Source organism: Protopterus annectens, chromosome 9.part0 (assembly GCF_019279795.1).
Source record: "Protopterus annectens isolate FY-2018-M chromosome 9.part0, PAN1.0, whole genome shotgun sequence".
Lineage (NCBI taxonomy): Eukaryota > Metazoa > Chordata > Ceratodontiformes > Protopteridae > Protopterus > Protopterus annectens.
In genome coordinates this window covers 146,048,188-146,072,728 of record NC_056743.1, presented here as the reverse complement: position 1 = coordinate 146,072,728, position 24,541 = coordinate 146,048,188, and the positions used below count along the sequence as shown (strand labels likewise).

The 24,541-nt window shown below is 38.1% G+C and overlaps 1 protein-coding gene across 1 annotated transcript in view; it reads left to right on the top strand.

The window, feature by feature from the left end:
- LOC122810502 (SH3 and multiple ankyrin repeat domains protein 1-like) overlaps positions 1-24,541 on the top strand; it is a 4,213,494-nt gene that overhangs the window by 648,458 nt on the left and 3,540,495 nt on the right. Inside the window, exon 2 of the mRNA XM_044082083.1 lies at positions 4,569-4,641. The gene's annotated coding sequence lies outside the window, so the exon portion shown is untranslated. The remainder of the gene's footprint in view (positions 1-4,568; positions 4,642-24,541) is intronic.

Genomic DNA, 24,541 nt, shown 5'->3' with positions numbered 1-24,541 from the left:
TTAAATAGGAAATTCATCCCGGAGATCACCTCTATGGCTCTGCTCGACAGGAGCACAGGAAAATAATTTTCTTGGATGATGAAAGCCAGGGTACCTTTTTGGCTAGGTTTATATAGTCACTACGGCCAATAGCCTAGTGCCTACCTATGAACCTAAATGGGTAATTTTGGCATTATTGTTTCCTATGTTTTGCTTCATTGCTTACTGGGAAATGTTCAAAACTACAAATTTACAACAAACATTTGCACGCTGTGCTGTATTATACATGGAATATAAATTAATCGAATCAGGAAATTGAGTCAAAGAAAACATCCATGTAGGTATGGTTCTAAAAATGTTTCAAAGGGGCCTGTGATTTGAAAAGGCCTCAAAGGTAAACTTCATCTGCCACTGACAAGATACATTTTTCCAGGAGTGTGGATTTCAACGCAGTTGCAGTGAATGTGAGTTTTAAGAACAGAGAAGTTTACTATTCAAGCTAAGTCTGTTTTTATAGTTAGTATATTGTTTTGCTTAGCAAATGTCTATCAGTGATTGTGCTATAAAATTTGAAATAAAAGTTTTAAATGAAGTCCAAATATCTGTAATCTTTGTAGAAGTAAAGAAAAAAATAGTGTGTAAACTGAGAGATTTGAAAATTGTTTATGGTAACTGGGGAGAAATAGCCAAGAAATGGGAAAATGGAATGGCTATGGGAGTTGGGATTGTGGAGAAGAGGGCCTGATCAGTTATCCTGACTAGGGCCCCATTTGACCATGCTCTGTCTCTGATCTTTAAAAATATATTGTGATTTTGGATGTTTTCACTTGACATATGTAGAGTTCAATGGGTTCTTACAGTTTTTATTTCACTTGGATTTTCTTTAGTGTGTTTGTCCATCTTTTAGTAAAAAAAAACCCTTTTCACTGAATGGCCAGGAAGAAAAGCTTCAGCATATTAGAATTTGTAATATGCACAGAGACATTAAACATACATTAACAGCTTCATATGTATTGCCAGTTAGATTACATTCATAGACAATTATTGCAGTATAAAAGGTACTCGTACATTAATAGATGTTGGACATTGAGCATTTGAAGAGGTGCATTAGTGGGTTTGTCAGATAATATGTCTTATGATTAGTGATTAGAAATTCAAAGGGGGGGGAGGGATGGAAGTAGGTAGACAAGAAATCTTAATATTGTTAAGATGTGGGGTTTAAGCGGGTTTAGAGACAACTGCATATGGTTATAAGGTTTATAATAGAAGAGTGGGGAAATGAGCAGTATTATAGAAACAATGGATATAGGCGGGAGATGCTAGTGAAATTATTTAGAGACTGGTTGTGGGCATAGGTTTCTGAATGAGAAGAAGTGGGAAGCTAAAAACATTCTGGAAATGTACAGGAACAGATTTATTGATTTGATAGTGGACATTTTAGTAGCGTTTTAAATGAGATTGCATTTAGAGTGGATTTCAGTGGTAGTGGCATGTGGTTCCATGGTTTAGTTGCCGTATTTGCAAACAGAGAGTTGCCTGCAGTATTCAATGATTTGGTTATAGTGATTAGAGATTTTTCTCTAGATTATAAAATTCTATAGTCTGAGTGATGTATTATGTTAAGGGCCAGGTAAATATCTGGATTACAGACAAGTTTGTGTATTGTAGTCAACTGAGAAAAAAAACTAGGCAATGTGGTAGTTTTAACCAGTTTTAATTCTAGGAGGGCTAGACAGTGTGTTGAGTTATAGTTTATTGTAAAATGCACTTCCCCAAGTCCCAAAATACATTTTCACCCTTATTGCAGTATGCCATCTTTATGCTGGTGCACACTCCATTTCTGTACTTCTGATCATGGCATAGAGTATCGCTGTTTTTCCAATTTACAAGTTTTATCAAATATTAAAGGTACAAAGCAACCACTACAGCAGCTTCTTCAAATTAAAACCAGTATATCTGATAATGGGAAATATTTTTTTACCATTGTAGAATCACTTGCTATACCAGGATCAGTTGCAAGTAATTTATGGTTGATGCTGTATTATGTTTTCATAGATATCCAATTTATTTCATTTTTGTTTAAAGATCAATACTGTGGTATCATAGAGAATTCATGTTTCTTTGAGATAGTATTATCTAAATTGGTATATTCAAACAGCAGAGTTATTGGGGGCACAGCCCCATGCTTAGAATAACAGCACCCCTTTTAAAATTGCTTTGAATAAAACGGCAAGCTCTGGTTGTGACTGTTTTACTATGAGTTTATGCTTTGTGATTATACTTTTGTCTGTCACTTGTATCAAACTTATGTCATGGAGTCTCACAAACATTGTAAAGACCGAGAGTGGCACAATGGTGCCATGTCAGGCATTGTCACCAGACAAGATGTTTTCTGGTATGATTATCAAGTTGGGAGGCTTCTGAGCAGAGTTCTACATGTCATCCTGTTTTCTTGTAGGGTTTGTCTAGGTACTCCAGTTTCTTCCCACATCCCAATGACATATGCAGTAGATGGAATGGTCACTTAAAATTTTTCATACATGTGTGCTGGCAATGGATGAAAAGCCTGATTATCTACTGCCATTCCCCACTTCCCCAGTAAACTCTGTGGATGAGGTGGTCTGTAGAGTAACTGTATACGGTGAGTGCACCTTAACAGCACTGGGTGGATGGTAAGGAGCTAGCTGTAAAATTTGTTCCTGAGGTGTGTTCAAAAGACAACATAGTTTTGTGAGTCTAGCCTTATAAATGTCTAATAAAGGTTTGCCAGACATATGTTTTTGCTCAGCAATGCCTGCCAGATGAAGAATGCAGTATGGTTGGAATGGGGGACAGGGGTTGGTTTAGTGGAGTGAGGGCAAAAAATAAGAACTGAGGCAAGGGATTTTAATGTGGGGGAGAAGGGTTATAGTATATAAGGGGAGGAGAGTTGTCAGTCTCTTTGGCATGGATATAGTTTGCTCCCTTCTGCCCTCCCTGACTTTGGCTTTGTTTAGGTTGTTAGAGAATTAAGTGTGGGCAGTTTATTGTCTGAAAGTCATTTTCCCTCTTTTTCTAAGGAAAGTGTAAGCATATATAATAGGTGTGAGCAATGAGGAACACGCTCCAGTATTTTAATGTGAGAGGGAGCAGTCCGCAATGCAATTCTCTTGGGGCGAGCAGTCAAACATTGCCAGGTGTACAACATGTATGTAATTATTACTGATGCATTTAAACTGGCGTGTCTTGCATTGTAATCAGTCTGTCTGGAAATGCTGTCATTCTTCAGGTTTAAACTGTAGTCTGACTGCTTCGTATACTGATAAGTGATCTGGCGATAAATGTTGGCCACACACCTATTTTGGTGTGATTACTTTGTGTTTTTGTTACATAGTAGCAGGGGGTTCTTAAATAACTGTGACACTGCCTTATAACACATGTAATACTGCTCAATGTTTAATGAATGAGGTAACTCAAATTTATCTTAAATCAAACCTTTCTGAAAGTGGGAGGTGGCTGAATTGATAAAATGATCAAAGTCTTTACCTCACAGATACAAGATACAGGATTTTATCCTAACCTCTGATTATAGGCTATGCTTGTGATAGACTAATAGCCTATCGTCTACCCATAGACTGAATGCAGTTCATAAAGCTTATTTGCAGACATGTATTTAAGCATTCTTCTTACAAATAACAGAAAATAAGAAGAACGTATGAAACTGATATCAAAATTTATATTCATTAAATCTAGGCTGCTTGAAAATAGCTTTCAAATTAAGTTAACAAAATTTGCAGTCTACAAAATGTTGATAATTCATACAATAATTTCTGTGTAGCAAGTGATAAATGCCGCAGCTGTAATTTCATAACCTCTAACCTATATGTTGTGTTTAAAATGCAACACCTATCAAAACACTTAAGTTGACATGTTTTTGGTTTTGTTTTGGCACATGTAGTAGGACCTGACCTCAACCTCTCCTGACTAGTACTTAAGCATACTGTTCAGTCCGGGCAAACCTTTTAATCTCTTCCAGCCAACTTGGAATTAGTGTGGGTTCTGATTAGAAACATAGCTGTGTTCATTTCAGAACTATTTGCTGGAAAATGTATACTAAGCTAATATCAGCACCGTCTCTTATTTATTTTATGGGTGGAGTATTAGGGAGAGAAAAAAAAAAGATTGAGATTACATAAAGGAGAAACAAAATGCCAGAATAGAAATAAGTATGTTGAAGCTTGCATGAATCCACACAAGGAAAATACTGAAGACATCTGATTTATCCTGCATTTAGCAGTAGATAAAAAAAAAGTATGCTGGGCTCTGAGCGAGAGATGAATAATTTCAAAGGGGTTGTACTGCAGTCAGGTGATAGCTCCTTCCTTGCATTAGAAAGGAAGTACACTAGTAGAAAAGAATTATGTTTACACCTAATGTGCCTGCAGCTTTTTATCAAATGTTAAATCTGATGTTCTACTTCTTGGCATTGTTAAAGTTCTGAAAGCAACCATTTGTAATGCATTATGAAGTAAGTTAAGTTGTATCACTGATCTTTAGCAATCATGTTTTTTAAGTATTTGTCTTAGTCATGTTTCATTTTTTTCTTCCAGAAACAAAACATGAAACAACATATCTGCTCTACCTGAATGTATCATCCCTTTCCTAAAAGCAAAGTTTCTACTGGTAAGTTCATTTTTCATGTCAGATAATTCTTTCCAAAATTAACTAAGTAATAAAGATGACTTTTTTCCTAATTGGTATTGTAATGAAAATTGTATTTGAGTTGTTTCCAACTCTTCCTATGTAAACACATGAAAGTAAATATGTTTCATTTATAAAAAAGTGAACATGCCCTATGTGATAACAGTAAGGTTATATATAACATGAACTACGTTTAAACTCAGGCTTTAGGTAAAGGTATTCTGTACAAAAGCTATGCATTAAGTCTTGAAACTTGGGCTACTCTTTAACGTGCAGCACGTTGCATATTGATTGCAGAACACCATGCGTACATTCAGATGACGTAGTTCCCATAATTTATTTAGCTAGAAGCGTCTGTGAATGTAATACACAGATCCATGATGAGAGAAAAAAAAACATACCTGAACAAAGTACATGCACCGTTTCTCCTGTTGTAATGAGAAACATTGCTTTACTTTGTGTCTGTACACGACATGTTATGTTTCGAATAGTGTCCTTAGCCAGTCATAGTTTGCTGTAGCAGCATATGTTTTTTTTTTCATTATAAGCTGGCATTTTAGGAATCTAACACTACAAAGGCTGTTGAATAGATGTTCACTGTTATAATACCCTATCCCACAGTTAGTCTAAAGCATTGTTGTGACTTAGTCCTTGAATAGCAGTGATGAATAATGTGTTAATTTTCAGTTACTGCTTTTGATATTTACTGGCCACTGACAAGCCACTCTGCACTTTTTTTATACTTTTTCTTTGATATTGATTGATTTTATTCCCCCTTCATCACAACCAATCCTTAGCTTGTCCTGGTGCCCTTATCCTATGTCAGGTCTAACTGCCTAGCCATCTAATCTTCCACCAAACTTGCCCCACCACAGTTGGGGGTTGACTATGATCATTAGGGCATCCTAGGACCACACATTGTCCTTGCTGCCATCATGGATTGTAATCACCTGCCCTCAGTAGTTCCCTGGCCCTGCATCTGTCTTACATTTTAGGGCTACTCCTGTCTATGAACCATACCTCCCCACAAGGAATGCCTAGATAAATGTCCTCCTGTGCTGGGATGGGAATGCCCATGCCTCCGTGACAGCACGTCAGATGCCTGAAGAACTAACAGAACCATGATTACTTAGGCCTTAGTTATAGCTTTATCCCTCGGTTAAAACCAACGACATGGCATAATCATCAGTAGTTTACCATAACAGTAAATCCGTTAAATGAAACTGATTAATAATACATTATTATAACAAACTAACTTCTGTTAACTGCTCTGCTTTACAAACAAAAAAAAAAAAACTACATTCATTAGTCCCAGGTTTCATTCTCTTATTTTTCTTTTGGACTTTGAGGGATTGAATTAAGGCAGTACTTCTGGGTAACTTTTGAAAACTGGAACTTGTAGACAAATTAAAAAAAATATAAAATTAGGTGCATTCCATTATTAATATTCTGTTGAATTTCTCTTGCACCCCATCCCAGCAATGTAATATGTACTGTAAATATAGTATTGCTTTCATACGGCCTTCAGTGGAAACATGATATGGTATGATGTAGGTGGGTGGACAAGAGCTTTAGAATGCATGTTTGCCTCTGCCTATTTGCTGTATGTTTTGTGAGAGGGGAATCTGAAGTTTTGAACATGTAATCACTGTATAGTTTCTTCTGTAATAAATGCATTTTGCTTTTATTTTGAAGCCAAGATGATGACAAGGAAAGAATCTGTTCTTTCCTGCTTTTTTTCTGGACTGTCAAACATTTTGATTCTTATGTTGGTTTATCTGCCTTCTTTACCTTGTGTATTAAATTGTCAGTACTACACAGAAAGTAATATGTTTCAAGTTGTGAATAACCATGACTGATGTTCTGACTGGACAATTTGACTGACTTTGTTACAAAGGAAAGGGATCATGTAATGAGCAGGAATGCTCTGAGAGTTTTTTCTGCAGGCTTTTGAAGTAATTTTTTCCTGGGTTTTCATTTTGAAATACAGTGCATATAGTGTTGTGTTCCAGCCGTCACTCGGTACAAACCTGTACAGACATTTCTGCTGACAGTATGGCATGCTTTAATGATTACATCACGAAAGTGAAGTACAGACTTGCCCTGAGTTTTCAGTTTCATCCCAAAAACGGTGTGAAATGCAGTGAACAGAATAAGATGTAGATTTACTTTTGCATTTACTGACAACATGGAAACTGATATATGAAAATGAAATGTGAAATACTGTTTTAGCTAATGTTTGCTAGGTCTGTTTTCCTAGTCCAAAAACTGGAGTAACATTATTTTGACCATATACCACTGGAAGCTTACAGAAGCTGAGAGGCACCTTTTTTTTCTGCTGTGATAGGCAAGCTTAGAAACATTTGCTCCTTGCTTGAAAGATTTACTTAATAGAATTTTTTTTTTCTTTTTGCTTGACTCAGTACTTGAAATCTTGCTCAGGTGCTTTGAAAAGTGTTGAATTAGCTAGTCCAGTACAGAAAATGAAAAACAAATTCAAGATATTACCCGACAGGCTGGTGAGTGAAGTATAGGTCTTACAAAAAGTCTAAGGATCAGATCTTGAAAATGCAGACACTGTGAATAAGCATGGGTGTTTCCCATCTTCATCTGTTCAAGAAAATTGCCATTTAAATGTGCATCAGTGTAGAATGGAACAAAACTGAGGTTAGTGAACACATGCAGAATTTAAAAATAAAAATCAATACTGAAGGTAGTAGTGAAACCCTAAGGCATAAAGCAGGAAAAGTAATTGAAAAATCAAAATTTTAATCTTCGGTAAGACAAACATATTTTGAAGTTTTTCACAGGCCTTCACCTTAATTGCTGCATCGATGCTGGTTAAGGCGGTAACCCTTCATTTGTCTGGAAATGTTATGTATACCTTTGGCTAGAACAGAACTAAAGGACTGCTGTAAAACTGAAAGAAGGTGGCTGTGTATTCTCAATGCAAAATGCATGTTAAGGAGGTTTCCACCCCAAATTTAGAAGACCCCGCTTGCAGTTTTGATCAAAACAGAATTAAGGACCCTCTAAATTAGAGCTGCTATTTTCCAGCCAGGCATGGTGCATTTTAAAACTGAAAGAAGGTGGCTGTGTATTCTCAATGCAAAATGCATGTTAAGGAGGCTTCCACCCCAAATTTAGGAGACCCTGCTTGCACTTTTGATCAAAACAGAATTAAGGACCCTCTAAATTAGAGCTGCTATTTTCCAGCCAGGCATGGTGCATTTTAAAGCTATAGTTCCCACAATACCTTGAGAGACCTTACACTACACCTTTAACTGAAAAAAATAATGGATATTTGTATAACGCGGTAAAGGACTGCTTCATATCAATTGAGCTAGGTTATTATTAATTTGAATTCCAGTATTGCATTTAAATTTACTAAGTGTTTAACATGTTTCTGACCTTGGATATAGCATGCCATTTCTGGCTGCACAATATTATTTGGCTAACTTTCATTGACTATCAATCTACACCCTGGCATTTTGTATCTGATATAATCCCCTAGCAAAAGGCACTCCTTTATTCAATGTTATGTCTGGAGTTAAAAATCGGTGGTGATGTGGATTGTGAAGAATGGTATAATTTTAAATGTAACCATTTCCACAACTGCAGTGTTGTGCTGATTTTGAATTAAAAAAAGGATTACTTTGGAACTGAAATTATCTTAACACGTAGCCTTTTTGAAGCTTGAGCTAACATACATGGGAAGTTTGCACACAAAATATGCATGCATGTAGATTTTGACTGCTTTGCTCTCTAGGTAGACTTTTGCCTCATTGCCTTCACTTTGCACATCTACCCTGTTCCCAAGCCCATCACCCCCTTTTGCATTATTTTTATACATGTTCTTTCTTCTGCCTTACCTGGTCTCATAGGATACATTCTCTTTCCATACACATTTTACTCTCTCCTCCCATTATAAGCTCATTTAAATGATACCATCTCAAATAAACTCTAAGCAAAATTACCTCCAAATAGATCTCTCCTTTCACATTCAACTGTTTTGGTCTCTATACCAAATAATATACCCGTTCTGCACTAACTGCACAAAGACTGTTGTTTTCTCCTTCATAATTACAAAGTATAATTACACACTTCCCTACAGTATCACCTTTTATCTCTCATTTCTCAATGTCATGCGTTTCCCACACTCGCTTCATATTTTAAATAACTGACCTGTCCTTTCAACAAAGTCTTATATCTGTAGTAATAGTGACCATATGCATACTCTGATGTATCAAGCCCACTTATAACATCCTGATGTACTTCGAGTTTTATGCAGCTGACAAGTACTGCCAACGCAGTTTGCTATTGGGACTACCAGGCACCTTCCCAGTAGATTTTATTATTTCATATCCAATTTTTTTCTCTAATTGCCTTCTAAGCTCAGCCTTCCTCCTCTTGCAATAAATACAACTTGCATGGATTTCCCACACAGTCTGCTGGCAGTAAAACAAAGCATTGTTTCAATGCATCATACACTGCCCTTCTCATTTCTTTCAGCTACTCTTCCTCCCGAATTTGTCTGTAGTTGGCTTTTGTAACGTACAAAAATGTCTCTCACTATTCTAACTCTTCCTCTTCTAGTATAATGTGCTGGTCACAAAAGTTGACAGTTGTGTACTTGGCTTCGTAAAATGAACCTTTGTATAATCTTTGTATAATCTGGACCTTACAGAGAGATGTATAATTTAATGTGGAGTTTTAGTCACTTAGACACAAGGCTCTGAGTCTGATGGATCTATATTATATACATTTATACATGTTCTATATTTCATCTTTCTGTTAACAAATAAGGTATGGGTAACCACATGTTGGTTATTATGTGGATGCACTCACGTTATTGTTTATAACTAGCATCGGTACGTTTGATATTGCCTTGGGCTAGTTGATTTTAATATTTCATAAGGTTTTTTATTGTTATGATAACTGTCGGGTGCTATTTGCCAGGGTCACGTTTGTTGGCCCCTGGAGGCTGAGATGTGGGCATCAGGACTGGATATCAGGTTAATTTCCTCTGTGTTGATTTGTCAAGGGGGCTCCCGGTACCCCCATACATCTACTGACTATAACATTTTTTGGAAATTTTGGTGAAGTATGGTTGCTTGTTGCTATAGTCATGCTGCTATAATTGCCGGCTTATGGAGACTTGATGGGACTAAGTATATGTACATAGGTCCTTTTGCCAAGTTCGGAACTTCAGCGTAAGGTTGTTTTGTTGTTCCCCGTTTGACATTCGACTTCAGGACGTCTATTATGTCCGACTGTTAGAGGGATTTTACGCTGTTTTGGAATAGGTGTATGCTCAATTTGGTATGTACCTTATTATTTTTCTAATGTCTATTTTTCGTATGGATATACATGGTTATGGGAGACTTGCTTTTTTCCTTACCTGATGGTAGACCTTGCATTAGTTCTCTAATATGCTTACATTTAATTGAATTGTCTTAACGTTGCCACGGCGCTAGTTTTACATATTCTGATAATGAGAGATGCCACTTTGATGTGTGCTGAAAAATTTTTTATCTCATTATTTTAACTTTTTACTTCTGTTTGGAAAGCGTTGTTTGTTGTGGTTAAATGAAATTAGTTTGAATGAAGGTTAACAATTACATCTAGTTGGAGTAATAATATGTTGATTAGTTAATGATCCCGCCAAAAAGTTTTGTATTTAAATGTAGCAACATCTTTGTGAATGTATCTGATGAAGCGTAGCTAGCACTACGCGAAAGCGCTCATTCCTTCATGTCAATAAAGTATTTTGGACTTTTATCGTGTCTAATGACTGGAATTCATCTATTGTAAAGACTATTGATCGTGTTGGTACCTCCTACTCTTATCTTTGCATTGTTTCAATGCGCCATACACTCCCCTTATTTCTTTCAGCTACTCTTCCTCTCGAATTTGTCTGTTGTTGGCTTTTGTAACGTACAAAAATGTCTCTCACTATTCTAACTCTTGCTCTTCTAGTATAATGTGCTGGTCACAAAAGTTGACAGTTGTGTACTTGGCTTCATAAAATGAACCTTGCTTCTCACCCCATTTTGTAACAAGCTTCTTTCAGAATTTTCGTTTGCACCTTTATCTCCACTACATCACAGTGAAGCACCACTCGTCACCATCTCATGTATGTCAGGTTACCTCATTCCTGTTCTATAATCCACTCATAGCAACATCAGCAAGGACCGTGGATCTATAACCCTTTACCTTGGCATATGAATAAGCAACTCATTTCTACTTTTTGGAGTGAATAATCCATTTCAACCAACATGCTCAGTTCACTTTTTTTCTCTGTCCGCGTTGACTACACCACCACAGAACAATTTCCAGTTAGTCCTTTAGACAGTGACCTTCTCAAAAATTGTCATGTCTATTCACATACTCATTTTATTCTAATCACTCTCTAACTGCTATCAGTATATGTAATGTTATTAATTGCAACATCAATTACTCTTTTTAAGTGAAAAAAAAAAAAAGACCGTTAGTATTCACTTGAGCACATGGTAGTTCACCAGTACACTAGAGGTAGTTCACCAGTACATGAAGGATCTGCAGTATTATACGTCTTTCCACGGAAAACACATCAGAAAAGAATGCGAAGGATACACCCCAGCCTTCGTACATAAAACTGGATTACCTTCTACTATCAGTATGCCATCCAGCATGATTTTATAACTCAGTGTGTATTTCCAAAGCTAACAAAATTCTCCTTTAGCTCAGGTATAATAAAAAAAGAGATGCTGAGCCTAACCCAGGTTGACCAAATGGTACCGCTTATTCTACCTGATGTAACACAGCTCAGAAATGCATCTCTACCACCATCTTCTTGAACCATCAGAGTATTCTAATTAACTTTGATGGCTACCTTGAAAGCATAACCTAAACTGACTCTCGCTAGTAGAAACTTTGCTCATTGATACCTTGACTCAACCTGAGTACATAGATATGTCCAGACATGCCTTAGAAGGCTATGTGGACCAATTTTTAATAAAAGAAAAAAAAAACACTTAAATGTATCACAAAATATTCTGCCGCCCAAACTGTATCTAATCCAAACTGGGCTATAACCAAATGTGCTGCTCAAGGCAATAGTTAATTGCATCTATCAGAACATGTTAAAAAATGGAGAACAAATTTTTATCACCCTAATAATTTCAGTAGTATAATCTTTTATGTTTTTCTAAGATTAAATGAATATTGTTCTGTTAAATGCATACTGAAGTTGAAATCCTTAGACAGCAGGGGTTAATTAATTTATTCATTCATTTATTCACTTATGTATTAACAGATGTGAATCTAAGGATTAAAGACATTATACTACTGAAATTATTAGGGTGATAAAAATTTGTTGTCCATTTTTTAACATGTTCTAACAGTAATTTATTTTAATTGCATATGTATATTTTTATATGAATGCATAAAAAATGGTGTTTTCTTTAACAGTTGACACTTATAATTGTTTAATCGATCAGGCTTTTTAATGCATGGGATTTTGGGTAATGTTGTTTGAAGACGTTCATTGCATATTGGATGAACGAAAGCGCTAACAATAAACCTGTTGGGATTTGGAACAGTTTGGCATCTTTTTGGTTTTCTGGGTTGGTTGTGTGTATTCTTGGTTTGTGTTTCAAGATGGCCAGTGGCAGCTGTTCCACTTCCCAGTCCTTATTTTCCCAAGAAGGATGTATTGTTGAAACAGGAGGGCTTGCTACAGAGGCGAATGCCATGGGCAATCTCACTGCTTTGATCCAGCAGTCAACATAATGAGTAGACGTCCCATCGAGGGGAATTTCTGGATTGAACCTTGCAAATGCAACTGCTGAGAGACTAGTTCTTTCTATCATTAGCTCAGGTGCAGCCGGACAGGATGTAACGTATGCTTCTGTCTCTTCGGCACCATTGAGCAACTATCTTAATAGTCAAACTCACCCTAACACAGGTTTACAATTTATGGGTAGGAATTCAAGTGCTGAGAGGGTTTTTAATAATAATACCCAAGCAACAAATGTTGGCTTTCCCCTTGTCTGAATTTCTTAAGGCACCAACTCCATTTGGTGCCTTTGATATGGAATCCACTTCAGCGAATAGTACAAATGAGCCAGCTCAAAGATCTCTGGTTACTAATCTCAAAATTTTTGACCAGGAATTACTTAAACTGAAGAAATTGCAACTTGAAGAAACCTATTTTCAGGAATGCATTCAGAGGAAGCTAGTGCCTAAGAGGTTGCGACAATGGCGCTACCTCACTGGACTGGTTAAAAATTCAAATTTTCACCAAGAGGTAATACGCCTGCGTGTGAGGCAAGGACTTGAATTCCTAGAGGTTTTAAATAAACAATATAGCTCTCAAATGGACAATCTTAAATTGGATTTAGATGTGCTCGAACAAAACATAAAAATAGACATCGACTTTGAGCACCACAAGTATGATTATTCTCATTTTTGGAAGCATCAACAATACCATTGCTTGAGCAACAGAAGTTAAAACTAGAAAACTAAGAGATAAACATGATTATGACAATGGTCTACCTTATCCTGATCCACCTGATTCCCAAAGTAAAAATGGTAGTATTGCATATGTTGCCATGGCAACTGCTAATGCCGAGCACCCCCAGCCTGATGTTAACATTGAACAATCCCTTATGACTTACGAAGAGAAGGTAAACCAATCCTCTGTTTGCTGTAGTGAACGTATAAGAGAGAATCAACAATGAAACAGCATGTATCACTCATTAGAAACCTCAGCAAACAGCATTTCCAACCAGCAGGATTTTCATGGAGGTTGCATGAAACAGCAGCACCAGTTATGCAATATACAGAACTCCAAGCAACAACGGAAGAAGCAGAATCGCTGCAGGAGATAACCATGGCACTTGTAAGCCTACTACACTTACAAACTGTGAAGGCTGTTTTAAAATCTACAACTATTTTTCGTGTAATATACCTCAGGAGCTAGTAGAAATCCTTTCTAAAGGATTGACTTTTGTGCCGGCGGTTAGAGCCAACTTGCCCAAAATATTATTAGATCTAAAGTTGTTTGTGCACAAGTGTAACTTAGCTGTTCTTTTGGGTAATAACCCACATTTATGTGATGATTTAAGAGCCTCTAGTGTCTTTAATCCTCCTACTTATGAGATGTTGGCTATTTTTGAAAATGTTTGCGAAATGGATATTAGGGCACTGCTTAACAAATCTGTTTATAAACACCAAGCTAAGAATATGATAGAAAATGATAAATATTTGTTAAGCCTACTTAAAGCACACAATGTGTGAGGGTCATGAAACCGGACAAGGGGGTAGGCTTGTTTTTATGGATGGAGCAGATTATGTAAATAGAATGCGTCTTATTTTGGTGAGTGAAAGTATTCTAAAGTTTCATTGACTGAGGTCAATGGTGCCTATCAACGTGTGAAAAACGGCTTTAAATTATTTGTTTATAGAAAACTGTGTTAGCATGGACATGTATTATTATTTCACAATGACAGTACTAGTGACACCAGTTATTTTTGGCTCACCCAAGATCCATAAAGATATTAGTAACCCCCTTTGCGTCTAATTGTTAACTGATGCAGATCCATCACATACGCTTGTGCTAAGCTAGTTGACAGTAAAATAAAACCTCTACTCAACAGTGAACCACAGATATGTTATGATTCCTGGGGCTTTTTGGAAGGAATCAATAATTTGGTATTTAATGTAAACTATAATTTCTTGACAGTGGATATTAACGATCTATACACTGTCATACCCCAGGACCCAAGTATGGGTGCGAGAATTCCTCCATTTAAAAGGGGCTGAAAATCAAGAGAGTAATCTAGATGAGAACCAGTTTGAACTAGTGTTATTTAACAATTGCATATTGTTCAATAATTAATTTTCTTCAAAAAACACAGGTGGCTATGGGTTCTCCCTGTGGCGGCAGTTTTGCCAATTGTGTTATGGAGTATTGGGAAAGATAAATCCTTTTCCATAATGCATCTTTTAGTGAAAATGCCATTTGGTACACCCACTATCCAGGCAATATGTTTTTTGTATGGAAAGGTACTTATAATACAGCTAAAGACTTTGTTAGCAATATTACAGGGTTAACACATTTTCTGTACTTTAAGTTTGAAACTGAATCTATTAATTTCCTTGATGTTACAACTACACAAGGGTAGAATAAATAAGAGATATGCAACCCAAATCTATTGGAAACCAACTTATTCTAATTCCTTTCTACATTTTGATAGTAGCCACCCATTCCATCAGAAGAAGGCGGTTATGAAAGGAGAACTGGTTAGAGTGGCCAAAATGGTATCTTCAGATACCCATTTTTATGTGGAATGTGAAAGGTTAAAAAACATGTTTACTAGAAGGGGTTACCCTGCATATTTATTCAAACAGCTGTTAGAAGTCAGTAAGAAACGGAGTGCTGGACATTCTAAACCTATTCTTTGGAAAGGGCATTTAGGCTCTGACTCCCATTTAATATCACAAACAAGCCCTACAAATGATGTTGGCACTAATTGTTATAATGTCAGTTTTCTGACACCTTTTCTATTGATGCTACTGATTTAAGAGACATTTTAGTAAAAAATTGGGCATTTATAATTGTGGACAGTACTGCATTGAAAAACGTGGGGGATAGGCCTCGTATTACATTTAGATGGGGCTCTAACCTGAAAAGCCTTTTGGAAAGGAACGATGCATCAATGAAAGCGACCTGGGGTATGAGAGATTGCGGATGTTGCCACTACTGTAGGTACATCAAAGTTGGAAATTACTTCAAAATATGTAATAAGGTATTATTAGATAAAATGAAAATGTAATTGCGAAACAGCAGGAGTGGTGTATCTTGCTATATGTCAACAATGCAAATATTTTTCTATAGGAAAAACAGAGCAGGCATTTAAACCAAGAATTTATTAACACCAATATCATATTTGTAAAAAAATCTAGTACAAATGTACTAGCAAAACATATAGTTGAAAGCCCCAGACATTTTTGAATGTACTGTTATAGAACAAGTTAGTAAGAATATTAGAGGGGGACCTTGGGAATTGAGGTTGGAAGAACGCAAACTCTTATGGTAACTAAAAACTAATGCCTATGTTTTTCCAGGATTAAATGAATATTGTTCTATTAAATGCATACTGAAGTTGAAATCCTTAGACAGATGGCAGAGGTTGATTGTTTCTTCATTAATTTATTCACTTATGTATTAATAGATTTGAATCTAAGGGTTAAAGACATTATACTAAAATTATTAGGGTGATAAAAATTTGTTGTCCATTTTTTTAACATGTTCTAGTAGTAATTTATTTTGTTTTAATTGCATATGTATATTTTTATATGAATGATGCATAAGAAAATGATATTTTCTTTAACTTAATTGTATTTTATAATTGTTTAATTGATGAGGCTTTTTAATGCATGGGATTTTGGGGTAAGGTCTGAAGCAGTTCACTGTATATTGAATGAACGAAAGTGCTAACAACAATAAACGTGTTGGGATTTGGGGACAGTTGAACTGGCATCTTTTTTGGTTTTCTTGATTGGTCATGTGTATTCTTGGTTCCTTTCCAGCAGGGACATGGGTGGAATCCCAGGGATATATTTTCTATTTCCTATCCAGTTATCCAGGTTGCGTTTAAAAAGGGGCTAAGAGGTACTCTGCTTGACATGGAGAGGGAGTCTATTCCACAGATGGGGGAGTGTCTGGGACACAAATCTGTCCCGCCAATAAGTCCTATTGATATCACAGACCAGGTTGAAACCACATGTGTGTGGGTTACTCAAGTGGAGCTTGACTTGTGGATATGCAGCAATCCCATCAAGGCGGAGTCTGAGATCACCTTGTTTGCCTGACAGAGGTCACCTCTGTGGATTCTGTATGAAACAGAGTAGAGGGGTAGGGCTTTTACCCTATCTGTGTATGGTAGATTTTTGAGGCCCTGGATTCTCCTGGTGAGTAACCTCTGTGGTTTCTCCAGCTGCTTCATGTGCTTTGCGAGGTACATGCCAAATGGGGCATTGTACTCAATAATGGGCATTATAAGGGAAGAATACATAATGTTATGACCTCCTGGTCCCTGAATTGAGATACCCTTATTTGTGAGGTGGAACATGTAGAAAGCTTTCAGTACAATGGAAGCAACATGGTGGTTAAAAGTCAGGTTGCTATCAGTCTGGGTGCCCAAATCCCTCATGACTGACTGTGTGCTTAGGCCGTTATTAATATGATAACTTGTGGGGACATCACTCTCCCCAAAGGGGATGATGCATCATTTTGTATTCAGCTTGAGGCCATGTTTCTGGCACCAGTCATTTGTCTGGGTGAGACCCTATTGGAGGATGCCCACGTCACTGGGGGAATTGATGACCACGCCCATAATACAGAAAATAATTGCTTTGAAGTCCCTAAATAAGGAGAGCTGCAAGCTGGCTGTGGATGTATTGTATTACAAGTTAGGTGTATTTGAATTTGTTTGTTTTTGTATTTGAAAACTATATTGGTTGCTAGCAATATAATACAATATTTTTAATAGTTTAGTAGATTTTTTCCCCACTTGAGGGAATGTTTTCTATTTTGTGTATCAAACAAAACTGTAGTCTGGAGTACATTTTTTTTTTTTTCAGACTTCTGTAGATAATTTTTGTAGACTTTGGCAGTCTGGAGTGAATTTTATTTTTTTCATAATTCTGTAGATAATTTTTGCAAGCTTTGGCAGTCTGGACTGCATTTTATTTTATTTTTTCAGACTTCTTTAGATAATTTTTGTGAAGTTTGGCAGTTAGTGTAGAAGATCAAGACATTAAGCTGGAGCTGCTCCCTGTGGTGCAGGATTTGAGTCCTCCTTGAGCAAGTCACATAATCTGACTGTATTTTCAGGTAATTAAGTGTTTGGGCTAGACTCTTCAATAGTCTCCTGAATGGCATACCTATTAACTATCTGTTAACCTGTGAAAGAAATGCGTTTGCTCATGAGAGGAATTTTTTTTTTTATCCTGCTGGATAACCAAGGTATAGTACTGAGAAATGGAGTCACTAAATAAGGGGGCCTACAATGTACCTCTCATCCAGGGGCGGCTTGTGGCATCAGACTGCCGGACTGCAGCCCGTATTTTTGTTAACTGTCTCAAGTTCAGTTGCAGTTCTAGTCTGATGCTGACCCTCCTTCGATAGTACGCCGCGACACGCCTTTTAGAACCTGGGGTCGCGGCAGTTTTAAATAAAGACATTTTTGTTTTTGCTGCAGCCCGTGAGGAAATTAAAGCATCAGTGTGATGCCCAGCAGTCTTCCAAACGCATAAATTGGAAGGGTTCACATGATGTGCTTAGGCTAAATGGCTACTGATTGGTTGTCTCTCTCTTCCCGGGCTTTATGTGCTGGGAAAAGAGTGAGAAGCAAACAGTTACATCCAGTTTCGGTTGCAGAACTTGTGGAGTGCACTGCCACTGAGTGTCGTGAATCAACTAAATACAACCCAGGTTCTTCCATCTTTTAACATATCCTAAAACCGTAAGGTATATAGTTTGTTTTGTGAAATACTTCTGATTTTTTTTTTCTAACTTGTGACAGTCCGTTGGTCCAGCCTTGCAAAAGACAGTACCATACTTTCACATTGGTCTAACCATATTCTTAAATGGTTAGATGGAGAAGAATATCTTGTGCCTATAACTGATTTCAAGATTGTTTTAATAGAAAGTTACTTTTTTTTCCGACTACCATGGCAGCATGTTTGCCAAAAAAGGTTAGCTCTTTGTTTAGTCCGTAGGTCTGTGGATTTTTTTACATCCTTCTAGTACTGTGCATAAGTGTACTGGTTGTTTAAGTTACCTAAATGCATCACTTTACATTTGCTGGTGTTAAAGTTTACCTGGTAGTTCAACTAACAGTATGAGTTGTCTAGGTAAGATTACACTGATTTTTTTGTTGTTAGTTGTAGACTTTACTGCAGCTATCTTGGCAAAACCAGTAAGGTTAGATACCCAGATATTGTGGGTGGTAGGAATAGCAGACATAAATAAACAGGAATAGAATAGAATAGAATACGACTGATCTTTGAGGCACAACTTTACTGACAGAGAAAAAGATCTTAATATCTTTCTGATTTTAACACTGGGTTCTGTATCTTTTAGTCACTTTGTGACCCATTGATGATACAAGTGTTTATATTTTATTCAGATAGTATGGCAACAGTAGTACAGTGTGGTACAGATGCTTTAGCAAGGTCTAGAAAATGTGTTCTACTGACACTGCAGTTTACAACATCAAGAACATTAGTAAAAAACATAATCAATTTTATTGTACATGATCTCCAGGTTAGACTCTCTTTATGTCATATGTGATGTAATTGTTTGTCTATGTGCAGTTTAGTAGTACCCTTTCAAAGCATTTATCCACTGTACAGTTCAGGCTTATAAGCCTGTAGTTTCCCTACACCTGATGATATCACCTCCTTTCTGCAGTGGAATAACACACTTTCAAATATTTTAATGCATTTGTCTCTTTATGTTCTATCTATATATATATCTATATCTATCTATATCTATCTATATATATATATATATATATATATATATATATATATATATATATATATATATATATATATATATATATATATATATATATATATATATATATATATATATATAGTGATGGTATCTAGAGTTAATCCAGTGGCTAGTATAATTAAAGCTGGAGTCACTGGACAGCATTGCTGTATCCCTGGTATTTTTGGAAAATACTGAATATTTTATTCATTTGGACTGGCGTATAAATGTTTTGTTGCTAATGGTATATCTGCCTTTTTTTCTAATGTAGTAAGTATTTTAGAGGCTTTGTATGCATATACTTCCAGTGATTCTAAGTTGTCTTGGTAACAATTCATGTTTTGGCACACTATCTTAAAAATGTTTCATGTCACTTGTTTTACTGTTGTCGTCTTGCTACCTTACACAAAACTATATTGATAAAGGGAACAGCTATTTCCTTAATTTTTTGCTGTTTTACCTAAGATACCTTCTTTTTCTTACTCTGAACTAGTTTAAACTGCTTTTTTAACTTTTTTGCATTGTACATTATCTGCACTTAAGTTACAGTTGGTCAAAAGTTTGTTTGTTAAATTTAACTGTTGAGGTTGCCCACTAAAGTGCGCTAGCCTGTGTAATTGATTTATTGCTGTTTCCTGCATTTCTGTGTACTTTTTTACTCAAAAAAACAAAAATATATCCTTGCTTTCCTGCCTTTTCTCGACTAGTTTAGACCAGTATACAGGCTTTGCTGTATTCTGGACTGTGGTGTAGTTCCTGTGTTGTCCATTGCCTTACTTGGTTAGAAGGAAGTTTCTTTGCTCACCAGTGGGAGTAGGGAGCCTTGAGCAGCCTATCTGTCCCTGAAGGAGTGACCTCAGCACAAGAGCTTGTAGTAATTGGTCGTTTTTGACCATTTCCAGCTCTTTTGAAGTTCCCTGTTTAAATTTTTCTGGCTATACTACTCAGATACAGCTCCTCGTGGTCCTGCAGTGTGGTGCTAGCAGCAGAGAACTGAGAAAAGCGACTACTTTCCTGATTTAAGTATTTTTTTGCTGTTTTACCTGAGAGACCTTCTTTTTCTTACTCTGAACTAGTTTAAACTGCTTTTTTAACTGTTTTTTGCATTGTACATTATCTGCAAAAGTTTGTTAAATTTAACTGTTGAAGCTGTAGCCTGTGTAATTGATTCATTACTGTTTCCTGCATTTCTGTGTACTTTTTAACTCAAAAACAAAAAACCCCAAAAATCCTTGTTTTTTCCACTTTTCTCGACTAGTTTAGACCAGTATACAGGCTTTGCTGTATTCTGGACTGTGGTGTAGTTCCTGTGTTGTTCATTGCCTTACTTAGATAGAAGGAAGTTTCTTTGCTCACCAGTGGGAGTGGGGAGCCTTGAGCAGCCTTATCTGTCCCTGAAGGAGTGACCTCAGCACAAGAGCTTGTAGTAATTGGTCATTTTGGACCATTTCCAGCTCTTTTGAAGTTCCCTGTTTAAAATCCGCGCTGCTGCATTGTGCGATATAGAGCGCGGCGTTAAACAGGCTTAAACTATTACTGGCTCCGCCAAGTCTGCACTTCAGTTTTTCCCTTAAGAAAGCTCTACTTTCAACAAAATCAGTCTACTCGCTATATTATAAGCCTAGCACTTGCTCCTAAAACCTTTCTCTCAAGTGAAGCACCCTTAAACTAACGTAAGCACTACATCCACTTACAACCCGTGTTAATACCCACTTCCCTTCAAAGTCCTCTCTGACCCAGTTTCACATCACTCCCTTATACTATTCTGGCATGTCGAGTGGTATATTACTACGCCCCTCTCCAGTTCAGCTAGTTAATCTGGGAATCCTGAGACAATGTTACAATTGTCTCATGTACACAGACAACCCTCTCCTCCTCCCAACAAACACAAACACATGTGAGAGATGCAACTATATAGCCAAACTGGAGGCTGAACTCTCTCAACACAGGACTAGCAAGACCAAACATGAGGAGAAGGTAACCACACACACAACAAACCCAGTCTCACATAAACCAACCACAACTGCAAACCAAACACATAAAAACACAAAGACATACACAGAGGCTCTAATAAAAAACTTACCAAAACAACAGAGGCTCCCAAAGCAGACACCCAAGAAAATACCACCTCAAAACACAGCACATGCAACACATAGTACACAAAGTCAGTGTGCCAAACAATCACAGCCCTTAAGGCGAAACACCATGCCTGATACACTAGTAATAGGTGACTCTATAGTCAGACATACTGACGTTCCACTTACCAGGCTGAACAAAGAGGGGGTAATGGTGAGCTGCCTGTCGAGTGCTAGGATCCACCACATAACACAAGCACTCAGGTCACTCCAAAGCAAGTACAAATATGACTCTGTCATTGTCCATGCTGGCTTGAATGACCTGAGACGTACCTCCTTGGACTACATGAAAAGAGACATAGAGGAGCTCTCTGATTATGTAGCCCAGGCCAGTATGACCCTGACCCTGAGCAGCATCTTGCCCTCGCCAAGAATGATGCCACAATACAAAGACAAGATGATCAGCTTTAATAATTGGCTCAATTACTGGTGTCATTCTAGGGGGATCCAATGTCTGTCTGCTTGGGATGACATGCTGGACAAGCCACGCTGATTCGCAAGGGACGGCTTGCACCTGTCACGACTGGGCTTCCGGATATTGGCTAAGGCTCTTGCCACCCCCATAGTGCCTTTTTTAGGCAAGGCTCAAAAGACAAACCCACCACCTTAGAAAACAAAAAAGGAAAAAAACTAAAGGTAATGCTGCTCAACATCAGAAGTCTAAATCTCAAGATACAGGCTCTCAAAGCACTCCTCAGTATGGAGAGCATCAATGTCTGTGCAGTAACTGAAACCTGGTTCAAGGCTCCTGAGAGCACCCCAACCCTACCAGGTTATATCTCGTATCATGCATTTCGGCCCCAAAACTTGGGCCGAACCACAAAAGGAGGGGGAGTGTCCATATTCATTGAAGACACCCACACCTCCAGATTAGTGGCAACGCATGAAGCATCGGAGACCATCCATGTGCAACTAACCGTAGGCAAAACTGCTATACAACTTGTAGCATGCTACAGACCACCCTCTCAATCTCAGGAACTCCATTCAGCCTTCCTGAAGACATTGGAGGATATGAGTGTCTCACCAAATACCATCATATTGGGAGACTTCAACTACCCAAACATAGACTGGGTACATTATTCAAGCCCCAACACCCTAGCCCAAAGGTTCCTGGAATTTATCAACTCAGATGGGATGGAACAACTAGTCACCTCCCCCACAAGGAGAAATAATATACTTGACCTGATCATCACAAACATGGGGACAAAATGCTCAACACCGGAAGTATACCCCTCACTAGTGAAAGCAGACCACAAACTGATAACCCTAGATATTCATATCCCACCTCCACCCCCAGCACAAAAGACCACAGTGAGAAACTTCTCAAAAGCCAAATCTACACTCCTTAGGACTGAAATGGTATCCTTCAAGCCCCCTGGGACAGTGGAAACCACATCCGACACTGCTGAATCCTTCACAAATGCTTTCTACTGACATCTCCAAGAATGCATGGATCATGCAATCCGAAATAAAACCAAGACCCTTTCCACCAAAGGCAGGCGTCCAATCTGGTGGACCCCAGCCATAAACAAACTTTATAACAAGAGAAGGAAGCTACTGCAAGACAGAGCAAAATCCCATAAAGGGAAGGCATCTCTGATCAGCACTAGCAAAACATAAAATCATCAAAGGCCAACTTTGACAGAAAAATCACTAAGGACACTAAAGATAACCACAAGGCCTTCTTCAGTTGTGTTAGAAACCTGGGCGGAAACCCTCAGTTATGCTCAGAGTTAGTTCATAACGACAAGAAATGAACTGAACCCACAGATATTGCCAACATACTGGCAGACAGGTTCAGTGCAAATTTCTCCCCTCCCTCTCCCCCAAAAGATGAAATATTTATCCCAGCTGAATGCAACCTCCCTGACATCTCAGATGTCCAGGTGAGAGCTGCTCTCAGCAAAGCTAAAAATAACGCATCTATGGGACCAGACGGTGTCCCGGGTTGCGTGCTACATGAACTCCTAGAGGAGCTAAACCCACACATAAGATTGCTGTTCAGTCTTAGCCTTACTACAGGATATGTCCCTGAACACTGGCGTACAGCAACAGTGGTCCCACTCCACAAAGGAGGCACCTCTACAGACCCTGGAAACTACCGCCCCATAAGCTTGACCAGCCTGGTCTGCAAAGCTATGGAAAGGATCATTATGGAACTCATAAACAAAGACATCAGGGACCTACAGACAATTGACCCTACCCAGTTCGGCTTTGTAAAGGGCAGATCCTGCCTTTTAAACCTGGTGGACATTTTTGAAACAGTCACCAGAGCCATCGATGAAGGCAAAGCAGTTCATACAGCCTACCTGGACTTGGCAAAAGCCTTCGACACAATATCCCACTCAGGCATCATAGACAAGCTCAACAGCTTAAATGTAAACCCGTATGTCACAAGATGGGTTGCAAACTGGCTAAAGGACAGAACCCACAAAGTCAGAATAGCTGGAGCTATGTCAGATTCTAAGCCAGTCACAAGTGGAGTCCCACAGGGCTCTGTCTTGGGACCCCTCTTATTCGGCATTTATTTCTCAGATGTGCAGGCAAACATAGGGGGTTGTGGCTGACTAAGTTCAAATGACTGCAAACTAGATGCCATAGTCGATACACCAGCTGACACATGCATCCTTCAGAAGGGCCTTACAGAAACAGACGACTGGTGCCAGAGTCATGGCCTTAAACTAAATGCCAAAAATGTATAGTCATCCCCTTTGGGAAAACAGTACCCACAAATTACCACATAGGTGGTAATCCATTAAGTATGGAAAAAGTAATCGGGGACCTGGGAACCCAAGTTGACAGTGACCTCTCATTTGACACCCACGTCGCCAAAGTGGTTAGAAAGACCTTCTACCTTCCCCACCTTATCATGAAGGGATTCACATCCAGATCAAAGGATGTCATTGTACCCCTATATTCCTCCCTTATCAGGCCTATGATTGAGTACAATGCCCCATTTGGTATGTACCTCACCCGGCACCTGCAGCAGCAGGAGAGACCCCAAAAATACCTCACCAAGAGGATCAAGGGTCTCCAAAATATGTCATATGCTGCCAGACTAAAGAAGCTCCAGCTCTATTCAGTAGCATACCGCCTGCTCAGAGGTGATCTGTGCCTGACGTACAAGGCCATGTCCAATCCGGAACTAATGGACATGTTCCACCTCAAAAAATCCAAATCCATCAGATCCACGAGA